Source organism: Myiozetetes cayanensis, unplaced genomic scaffold (genome assembly GCF_022539395.1).
Source record: "Myiozetetes cayanensis isolate MyiCay16 unplaced genomic scaffold, myiCay2020 scf24, whole genome shotgun sequence".
In the NCBI taxonomy this organism is placed as follows: Eukaryota; Metazoa; Chordata; class Aves; order Passeriformes; family Tyrannidae; genus Myiozetetes; species Myiozetetes cayanensis.
In genome coordinates, this window is record NW_026087456.1 from 6,456,659 (window position 1) to 6,466,596 (window position 9,938).

Here is a 9,938-nt window from a genome sequence, read left to right on the forward strand (position 1 = left end):
ACACAAGGCTTTACTTAATCTGTGTTAGTAAGTGGCCCTTCTGCTCTTCCGGGAAGCTTCAATATAATGTTTTCAATAACTAAATGCTGAATGAACTGTGAGTCTGCTGTGATCACCAGGGTAAACTCACACCTATTTAACACCTGGGAAGCGATGTGTGCTAACGTGCTCTCCTGCTGAGCACTAAATCTCACTTTCCATGCTGTAAATATTATTTTCCTTGTGCTTTTGTTAAAAGATACTAACAGTAAGCATGAGGTGAGGACTTCTTCCCTTGCTTGTCTCCCACCACCTGCTGGTGCTTTGGACTGGCCTCACGCAAGGGTCTTTCATCTTTAGCTCTTCTGACCCCAGAATGTGTCTGACCTGGGACAGGAGGTGAAAAGGAACCCTAGAGCACTGTTCTCCTAGGGCTCAGCAGAGCCTGTGAGCTGCACTGTAGCTGTTTGTGCACGCCTTATTAAAATTTATGCTGCATTAAGGACACTTGTCAAGAGACAACTCTTTGTCTTAATGAATGGTAATGAAGTTTTCAGAGGTATCTGTTCTTTCACAAAAGATCATCTATCTTTGGTTTTGCTGGAGCCTTGATTGATTGCTGAAGACAAGTTTAACTATTCTGCTTGGCAAGAAAGGATCACTGGAGTATACTTTTCCTCTTTTGTTTTCTCTTCCTTTGGGGTGATTGATGCACTCAAACCAGTTCCTTTCTACATGACGAGAATGCCATGAAACATCAGACGTGTGATGAAAACTTGATATTCCCACACTGAATTTGATAAATGCCTCCCAAAATCCAGCTCAGATCTTCATATTAGGACAGTGTTGCTGGCTTGCTGACTCTTTGGGATAGACTCAGGCTACTTCTGTGAGCCCTGTGGGATTCTGCCAGTCAGGAGTTGTGTGGGGAGCAAGGGGTGGGCAGGAGGTGGAGAGGGAGCAGAATAACACACAGGTGTGGCCAATAGAGCCTGGTTGACTTGCAGGAGGGGGTGGAAACAAAGAGGTTAAGAGGAGTGGGACAGGCACCTGCCTGGGTTTTCTGGAGAGAGGTGAGGAGTGGGGAAGGATAGCCCAGGTCTTGCCTGTTCACCTGGGCAGTAGCAATGCCCTCTGGAGCAACGTGGTGGGTGTCTGTCGAGAGAAGCAGGTAAGGAAGCAGGGAGATGGAGGGCCCCAGGAAGAGCAGATGGCATCTTAATGTATTTTGCTATATTTGGTTTCTGTTGTGTAGGAAAGAGGAGAGGCCCTGGATAGAAGCCCTTTCCCTACAGAGGGAAAGGAAATGTGTTTATGGAGCTTTATTTGTCTTCTTCAGCCAAATAGTTTCCAAGAAAACAGTGACACTTGACAAAGCAGTAGATAATGAGACCTCTCATGCTTTGTCAAAGCTGGGCATGAGACAGGCTCTGGGGGGACTTGCTGCCTTCAGCTTCCCCTCTGGACCCTCAAAGAAGGATCAACAACCATGTGCCAGGAATGAAAGGGGAACCCTTGATACCCCCATATATAGCAAGGGCAGCCCAAGCCACCACATGGGCAGCCACGGAGGGGTCTCTTAGCACATTCCCAGCACTTCCATAGGGGTGGCAGTGTCTGTGTGTGAGCACAGCTCGGCACCCTCTTGCCTGAGGGAGCTGTACCTTGTCTTGGGGAGAGCTGCTCTCTTCTGCTGTAAAACTGGGGGAAAAAGACAATATGTCGTAATGGTCTTTTCACAAGCCCCTGATGAAATGATCTTGTTAACAGTGACGTGGTAATCTGACAGTAGTTGAGGTTATATAAACCACTTCTTTGTTAAAATGCACCGTTTGGCTAAATTAGAAGTCTTTAAATTTTTTTTAACTCTGATTTACTGAAGTCTGCTTTAATGGACTTGTCTGTGTCAGTTGTCCTGATTCAAATATGTAATCCCTAGAGACTCATCAGCTGTCAGAAGACTGTGGATGTTTAGCAGAGGAATTAGAGCTCTGCAATACGTTCTTGTGCACAGAATAAGCACAGAGGAAAAGATGATTCATTCATTCAAGCTCAGCTGGAATCAGTCACCTTGTACCCAGCTCACAAAGCTGGGAGGGAGATGTGCTGCACCTGGTCTGGGTGTGCACTGCTGCTCCTCTCCTGGCTTCTGTTTTTGGCAAAATCCTGTTACCCTAATTCCTCAAGCCTTCAACTTTTAAAGTAAATGTATAGTCAAAGAACTGTGTACTGTTAATTTAAACAGAAATTATGTTAAAAATAGTTTGTTTGTTTTTTTTTTAAAGGTCTGGTATCTTCACTTAGGTCCAATGCTTTGAGCATAGTTGAGGCATGGCTGGTTTTCTCATTCACCAATTGAAAGCTGTTTGCTTGATGTCTTTTATAAATATCAAAATGTAAGAAGAGTTTGTTTGACCAAAATCTGCTTTGATTGTACAGACAGTTTCACTGTTGTGAAAATCCTTCACCTTTCAGTTTTCCTTTGAGGGGAGTTATTTGAATACTAGAAAGTATTGAAACTCTATTCAGTGCTAGTACAGAGAAGGACATGAAATGCTTTCATCAGTTGTGGTGGTTTTGGTTGCAGTTCCACTGAAATAATCTGGCTGATCTCTATTCTCCTTATTTGTGCATCACAGCTGTAGGATTTGCAGTTTCTTGGGCATGAAATTGATTTCCTCAATAGGTAACACCTAATCCAAAATTAAATGCAAAGTCTTATTAAGGATTGATGACAAAAAAAACCACAAAACACCAGGATCTTCTTTTTATCACTTATTGATCCTACTGCATCTGTGTTGGGTTCCAGCTCAGTGCTGAGCTCTCCTCAGTGTTAAAGACAAACTCGTAGAATGAGATTATCCATCAGTATGGAGCATTTTACTTGCAGCAATCTGCTCACTGTTTCATCCTGCACAGAGCAGAGCTGGTGGGGGATCTGCCTCCAGCTGCTGGGAATGCTTAGTTAGCAAAAGTGTTCTGGGATCAAATAAAAAACTCTCCCAATGCCAGAACTCTCACCTTTAACTTATTAAAAATAATGGCAAAACCATCGTGTTTCGAAGTGTGAATCCGTAATTCAGATGCAGCAGGATGGCATAATGTAAACTTTTTGACTGGTTTTGAGGGGAAAAGGGAAAGAAAGAGCAAGAATGTGATAAAAGAAGAACCCATCAAGTGGAATACCTGCCTGATCACTTGGTGGTACTTTTTAACTACTTAGGGTAATTTTTGCGTGAGCTGCTGGATTAAAATTGTATCCTGTGTCAGGATTTTGGAGGATTCTCGCGTTGCTGTTATTCCTCTCATTTGTCACAGTATTCACGGAGCGTTTGAGCCGTCTCTCCTTGTGCAATTCCCAGGTACTGCCACTAGATGTCCCTTTTTCTACAAGGTTTATCCTGCTTTCAGAATCCCCGGAACTATTCCGAGTTTGAAATACGGGATTTCAGCAAGTCAGCATTTACATTATTCATGTTTTCACTTCCCCTTTGACTATTACCGTAGCTCTTTTTTAAAAAAAATTGCTACTAAGAGTGGTTTAACACGGTTTAACTAAAATTCCTGCGGTAACTGGGAATGGGAGGGTGACAAACTGCAGGCATCCCTTCCTTCTCTGTCACTGTACTCAGCAGAATAGCTTGTGCTGAGTTGGTATTGAACTGCTGTACAGCAGGGCTGTTGTACTGGGATATACATCTTGATGAAATCTTGTACAAAAACCAAACCCTTGGCTCTGTAGCTGCTAACAGTGGGAGGTATTCAGCATAAAGTACTTTTCTTGTAGGCTACTTTGGTTTAAAAATAATTTTGAGGCAAAGCTATGCTTGAACCGTGCTGTGCGTCACACCTCTGGGCAGGTCTGAGCAGAGGGCTTGGGAATTATGCCGTGAGATACCACCAGGTGGTGACATTCTATAATCTGCATGAAGGCAACATTTACATTAGGGCTCCAAAAACAGGCAGCACAAACCAAAGGACTATTGCTGTATCTTTTTACCATGAGCCCCTTCCATTTGGAAGTTTGTCCTGAGAGCCCTTGTAGTGAGTGCTGAAGCTGTATCTGCAGCTCTGCCCCTCAGAGCCATTCTGTGGTACAGGAGGGGTGTTACCTGCCCTCACAGATGTTGCAGAGAAGTCTGTGTTTCCTGGTTTCCCCCTGTGCTGGGGGCACAGCAGCTGGGACCACTTCTGGGACCTAAGGTGTTGCCTCTTACTGCAGCAGCTGGGTCAGGTGAATGCTCACAACCCTGAAAAGGAAGTGCTAATTAGCCATCAATATTTATTTATTTTGGCTAAAGGCAGAAAAGGTAATTTAAGTCTGCAGCTGTCTTCAGCAAATAATAGAACACCAGGAAGCAAAAAGGTTAGCTATTAAAGGAATAAAATGCATCTGCTCCTGTTTGGTAGTTTGGATGCCAAGTTTAAAGGTGCTGATTTGCCAGGTGCCATTGCACAGATGTGACTGTGCCTCCTTTTCCTACAGCCCACAGCCTGCTGCTGCAGATCCTGCCACTGCAGGGCCTGGACGTTTTAACAGCGTTGGAGGCATCAGGGCAGGAATTTCTCTGCTTTTCCTCCCTCTCCCCAGTCCAGAACTGGGAGGTGTGCACTTAGAGGAGCGAGAATTGCCGTGGTTAGAAAACAGGGAATGACATTTAACATCAGGCAGTCTGTGGTTGCCCTTGCAAATGTGCTTATCCTGTTGCATCTGAATGCCAAAAACCATGCTGGTTTGTGGTCTGGTAATGGGTTGGGACACGTGGCAATCCCAGTCTGTATCTTAGGATTTAGTGCTTGTTATTAGTTCCTTTGTAGAGATTTGCATCAAGGCACTTTTAGGAAGAATAAATATTATTTTAACTGTATCACTCCTGGAAAAAGAGACTTGGGGTTTCATAGTAGCCTAATAGTGAATCTTGAGAAGGACTCACAGCCCCTGACTATCAATTCATCCCTCTACTCTGGAAAAAATAGCATTACAAAAAACTGTCAGTATGATCAAGAAAACCAGGTTTTCCTTTATGAATACCTGAATAACAGCTAAATAAAAGTTATTGCTGTGAGTGGGGAGTGGGAATGCCTTTCAGTAAATGGAATTACAGTTTGCATCAGGATGTCATTTGTTGCTGTGTTCCTGGGCCCTAACCTGGCTCTAGTTCACCTAAAAATCTGCTTTGATTACCCCTACTTAAAGTTCTTGGGATGCTGTAACTCAGGGTTTTGCTGAATTAGTTGCTTGCAAGATTGAGATCAACATTAGAAACTTAATGAAAGGCTGAAGAGAAAACAAGTCCATGTAGGCTGTGTTTGGTTATTTCCTCGTAATCAAACTCAAATTTTGTGGACCTGATTCTGCTCTTACTTATGGACATCAAGCCTCGTGCTGTTTCAGGTAAGAACAGCCATGCAGAGTGTGGAGGTTCTTCTTCTCCTGGCACCTTTAGAATAATTTATGGGTTCTTTTTTTCTTCATCAGTCAGTATGTAAACCAAGGAGACAGTTTTCAGTGACACTGAGGTCCTTTGGCAAAGCAAAGAGAGAAAGAACAAAGCAGTGCAAAGTCAGTAGCTTGTGACTTGAAACCTGGGTTTGGTTACCAGCACCTGCTCTGACCTTGGGGAAACCACTGAGCCTCAGCTTACCTGGATGCTCAATTTGGAAATTAAGATAATGATGTTCCTGTATCTCAAGACTCTCGTGGGAGGCTAATTGAGGCCCCTTGATGAGAAAGGTCTTGTTACAGGACCTCACTTGGAAGTATTTTAGGGATTTAGTATTTAGTATGTCAGATAAACTTCTTATTTCTCTCCTCCACGGAGAGGGAGACAACCACTGTTTGTTTATTTTCTTCCCTCAGATTTTTCAAATTTCCATTAAGCTAACAAAACTCAATTATTTTTCTCTCTGCTCTTCTTTCCTAAATAGAACTAATGGCCTAATGCTTAAGGGAAATATCTTTCTGAACTTGCATTTATTACTCTGGATAGTTACTTAGTGCTCCCCCAAAGGTTTACAGTGGCTCTTAAAATCTGCACACAAGTTCCTGGATGGGGGACAAGACAAGTGGTCTGCTATTATTGCTGGGCTGTGCCCTCATACACCATCACTGTGTGCAGGTGTGTAGGGCACAAACCATAAGTGATCTGCTCATGATAAACTGTGGTGCAGAACAGCTGGAAATGCAGAGAAGTAACCAAAGCCCTCGTCTTCTTTTTTGTCCCCTTGCCCCAGAACAGGAGTCCACGTCACTGATCATTAGGGATGTAAATTGTGTTTCTCAGGCTAGATTAGGCAGCCTAGAGATCAAGTGTAGAGCTGTCCTGGTAATCAAGGTTAGCATCCAGGGCCTAAGGCATGGACTAGAATCTGACTTAGGTGATTAGTCTTTACTTGAATTGAGATTATTGCATTAATGACATCCTTGTGATGTCTTACTCTAAAGACAATTTGAAAGAAACCTTCACCTCCTCTGGCTAAATGAAAATAACACAGTTTTCCAGTAAGATGAATTCAGCTGCCTGATGCTGTAACTGGTATGAATGCTCTTACCTCCTATTAACCTCTCCACATTGTACTGGTGTCCCAGGAGAAATCAAGAATCTGACAGAGTGCTGCTCTGTAATGGCTTGTGGATTAGAAGTAATGAATCACTTACAGGAAGTTGTCTTTGCTGGAATATAAACCAATATTTAGTCTTCAAAGCAACTCTCAAAGTGCTTTAAAAAACCCCAAACAACAAAATCTTCTTCTGCTTTGTACTCTTGGCCTGTCCTTCTGCAGCCCCCTGATGCCAGAACATGCAGCATGGAAAGAATTTTATGAACTTTCTGTCAGCATTGAAATCTGAACTTTTTACCCTGGCTGTAAAGCAGCAAAACCCTCCCCTCTCCTCCCTTATTTTAATGGTGTTACTGCTTATTGTTCTCCTCATGCCTTCCACCCAAAGTGCTGGAGTGCAGCACAAAGCTCTCCATTTGCTCTCCTCGAGTAGGAGCAGAGGGAAAACAGACACTGGGAAATTGCATCTACTGCCTCTAGGCTGGAACAAAAGCTGTTTCTCCACTGTCAGGGTTAATCAAAGCATGAACTTGAAATTGCTCTGTTTTTCCCTCCCTCACCTTTGCTTCTGACTCGTGGCTCATCAGACAGTTCTGACTGTTTCACTTCTAGAGAGACATTAAAGTGTGGAAAAGTATTTGAGATTGATCTTCGGTTTTAATTCCATATGGAAACTGTCTGCTCCATGAAATTTCCCAAGCCTGAAAATCTCCCTCAGTAAGCCTATTGCACTTCAGTGCCTTGGCAATAGGCTTTTTAAATATTTTGCAATAGGATTTCCTTTAAGAGAAAATACTTTAAGTAGGACACCAACAGGCCTTGGCCTTTCTATATCATGTGAAAAGTGCTCTAACTTGATTCCTGTGCTCCAACTCTGTCAGGTAAATTGAAGGACCTTTCCCTTTTCAGCAGCCCTTGGATACACAGCAGAGCAAAGTTGCCTTTAAATGGGCCTTGCACTTTCATTCTCTTCTGTGATGCATTTACAGGTAGCTGTGTAGAGTCAGATAACAGCTCAGAGAGAGTATTGATAGCAACATGATGTATGGTGCTTTTGGGCAGGAGATGAGCACACCCACTGGAAGACTGTCTTGATGCAGCTAACCATCCATCTTTATTTATTAAAAAAACCTGAAGTTATTGGTCTTTCCATGATCTAGCAGCGTGCTGCTGACAGCAACTGCAAGAGGGCATGCTTTTAAAATGGACTGCTCTTGTGCTAACTTTTCAGCCCCCTAAGACTTTTATGTTGTTTCTGGATAAAACATGCAGATGTGTTTCACTGCTACAACCAGACTTGGAAAACATTTCCCAGCCCCTCATTAGAAAACCCAGATCAAGTTAATTATTTCATATACCTGGGGATTCCTGTGCAGTTCCAGCTGTAACAACTGTGTTGGGTACCTGTTGTGTGATGGCAATTTTGGACTCTCTAATGTGGTCAGCAGTCAGGGAAAATTTGCTTGCTTGTTTAATGTAAATAAATATGCCTGGAGCTGCTTGCATAGCTGAGTTTCCCACAGCAGTGAGAAGGTTTGCTGAGCTCACGGTGCTTTGGGCAGCACGTGCACACTAGTTCTGTCCTCTGTAATGTGTGATCCTGCCCACAGGCTCTTGAACCGAGCCCAAGAGGTGTGGGATATACTGAGGTTTGGGATTTTGGGCTTTTCAGCTTTCTGGCTGCTGAACATTTCCTGCTTCTTTAATCTAGGCCTGTTCAGCCTGGATTCAGCATTTCCTTTCGCTTTGAAAAGTGTGGCTTTGGGACCAGCCCCAAAATTTCACTGTGTATGGACTAGAAGTTTACCTTGAAGTGGGTTGGGAACTGACAGGGCCCTGCTTGCAAAGTCACAGTGTGTGTGCCAGAGCAAAACACATCATCAAGCCACTGCCACTTTGTTTCTCATATTTTATTGCTATTTCTCATTCCAGGTGTTTGCAGCTCTGTGTCACAGAAGAATTGGATGTGCACTGCACCAGCAGCAGCCCTGGGAAGCAGACTGCTACATCCTGGTATGATTTTAGTACTATTTGAAGATGCAAAGAGCAGGGAGGGGCTTGGAAGGTAGAAAGACTGCTATGTTTTGGGTTTTTTTCTCTTGTGTGAAAATTTATTTTTATTTAAAAAACACAAGAAAAAGAATTATACTACATCTAGAAGGCTGAGTTGTGACTTGTGGCTGAACACTCTTGATCACTAGAGCTGCTGTTGGGTTAAATACTTGCGCCGTGTCATCTGGTGCTTATGACTCACCATCTCTAACTGTTTTAGCCTAACTTGAATTGTTTCCACTGAGGGCAGTCAGTGCAAAATGCATTTCCCTCCAGTTCTCTTCGTCTCTTCAGGTTCATTCTGGATTTGCTCATGAGCTACTCCTGCCTCTTCCATTTGCACTCAAATCGGTGCAAAGGCTAAAATTCTGTGATGATCAGATTTGTTTTCCTTTCAAACCTCTGCTCTTCCCAAATAGTCTGGTCAATCTTTCCCATGGTTTCACTCCAGCATTTCTTCCCTGCTTCATGAAGTTATGCAAATATTTCCTTGCTTAAACACACATTGATAACATTTTATATTGACTGGAGTAGATTTTTACTCCTAACATCATCTGTTGGCAAGAAGATCTTACTCGGCTCTGATTAACCTATTCCTACTGTTGCAATTCATCTTGGATCATGTGTTTCAGACCTCCTTCCAGAGCAGGAAAATATTCTGTGTTCTCACATGCAAGACTCCTTCCTCTGTCCTTCACTGATTAGAAATCCAGAGGTTATCTTCCACTGACTGAACATTACTCATGCTTGGCCAAGAGTAAGACTGTGCACAGAGATTAAAATGATGAGTTATTATGTGTAAGATGACCAAAGGTAGAAGAGTGGAAAACCATTTCAAATACCTTGAATTGAAATAATGTAGACTTCTGCCACTGGAAATGGGAAGCAAAGTGTACACAGGGACACTTACTGCAGAACAGCAGGCATGTGTTAGTGTGGTTCCAAATCCACAACCCCCAATACAGAGTTTAAAGGGAAAAATGGAATTCAATACATCTGTTTTACCACTTCCTTAAATTTGAGAGTTGCTATAAAATAGTAAGGACACTAAATAGGGCATTGGAAGCAAAAATCTTACAATCCAGAAGAACCCATCCTAAATCAGAAGCTATGAGAGGAGGTGGTGAGAAAACAAGCTTTTCCCCCTTGCCTCTTAATGTGCTATTATACACATGACACACTGGCAACATTTTCATTGGGATGACAGAAATTGTGTGTTGCAGTGCCTGCTTTAAACTATAGTTGGCATTACAGGGAGCCAGGGATTCAAAGCTTGGATTACAGTGCTGGGATCCAGGAGAGGCTTGCTGCAGCAAGGAGAGGGAGAGGAGAGAGGTAGGCCTGCT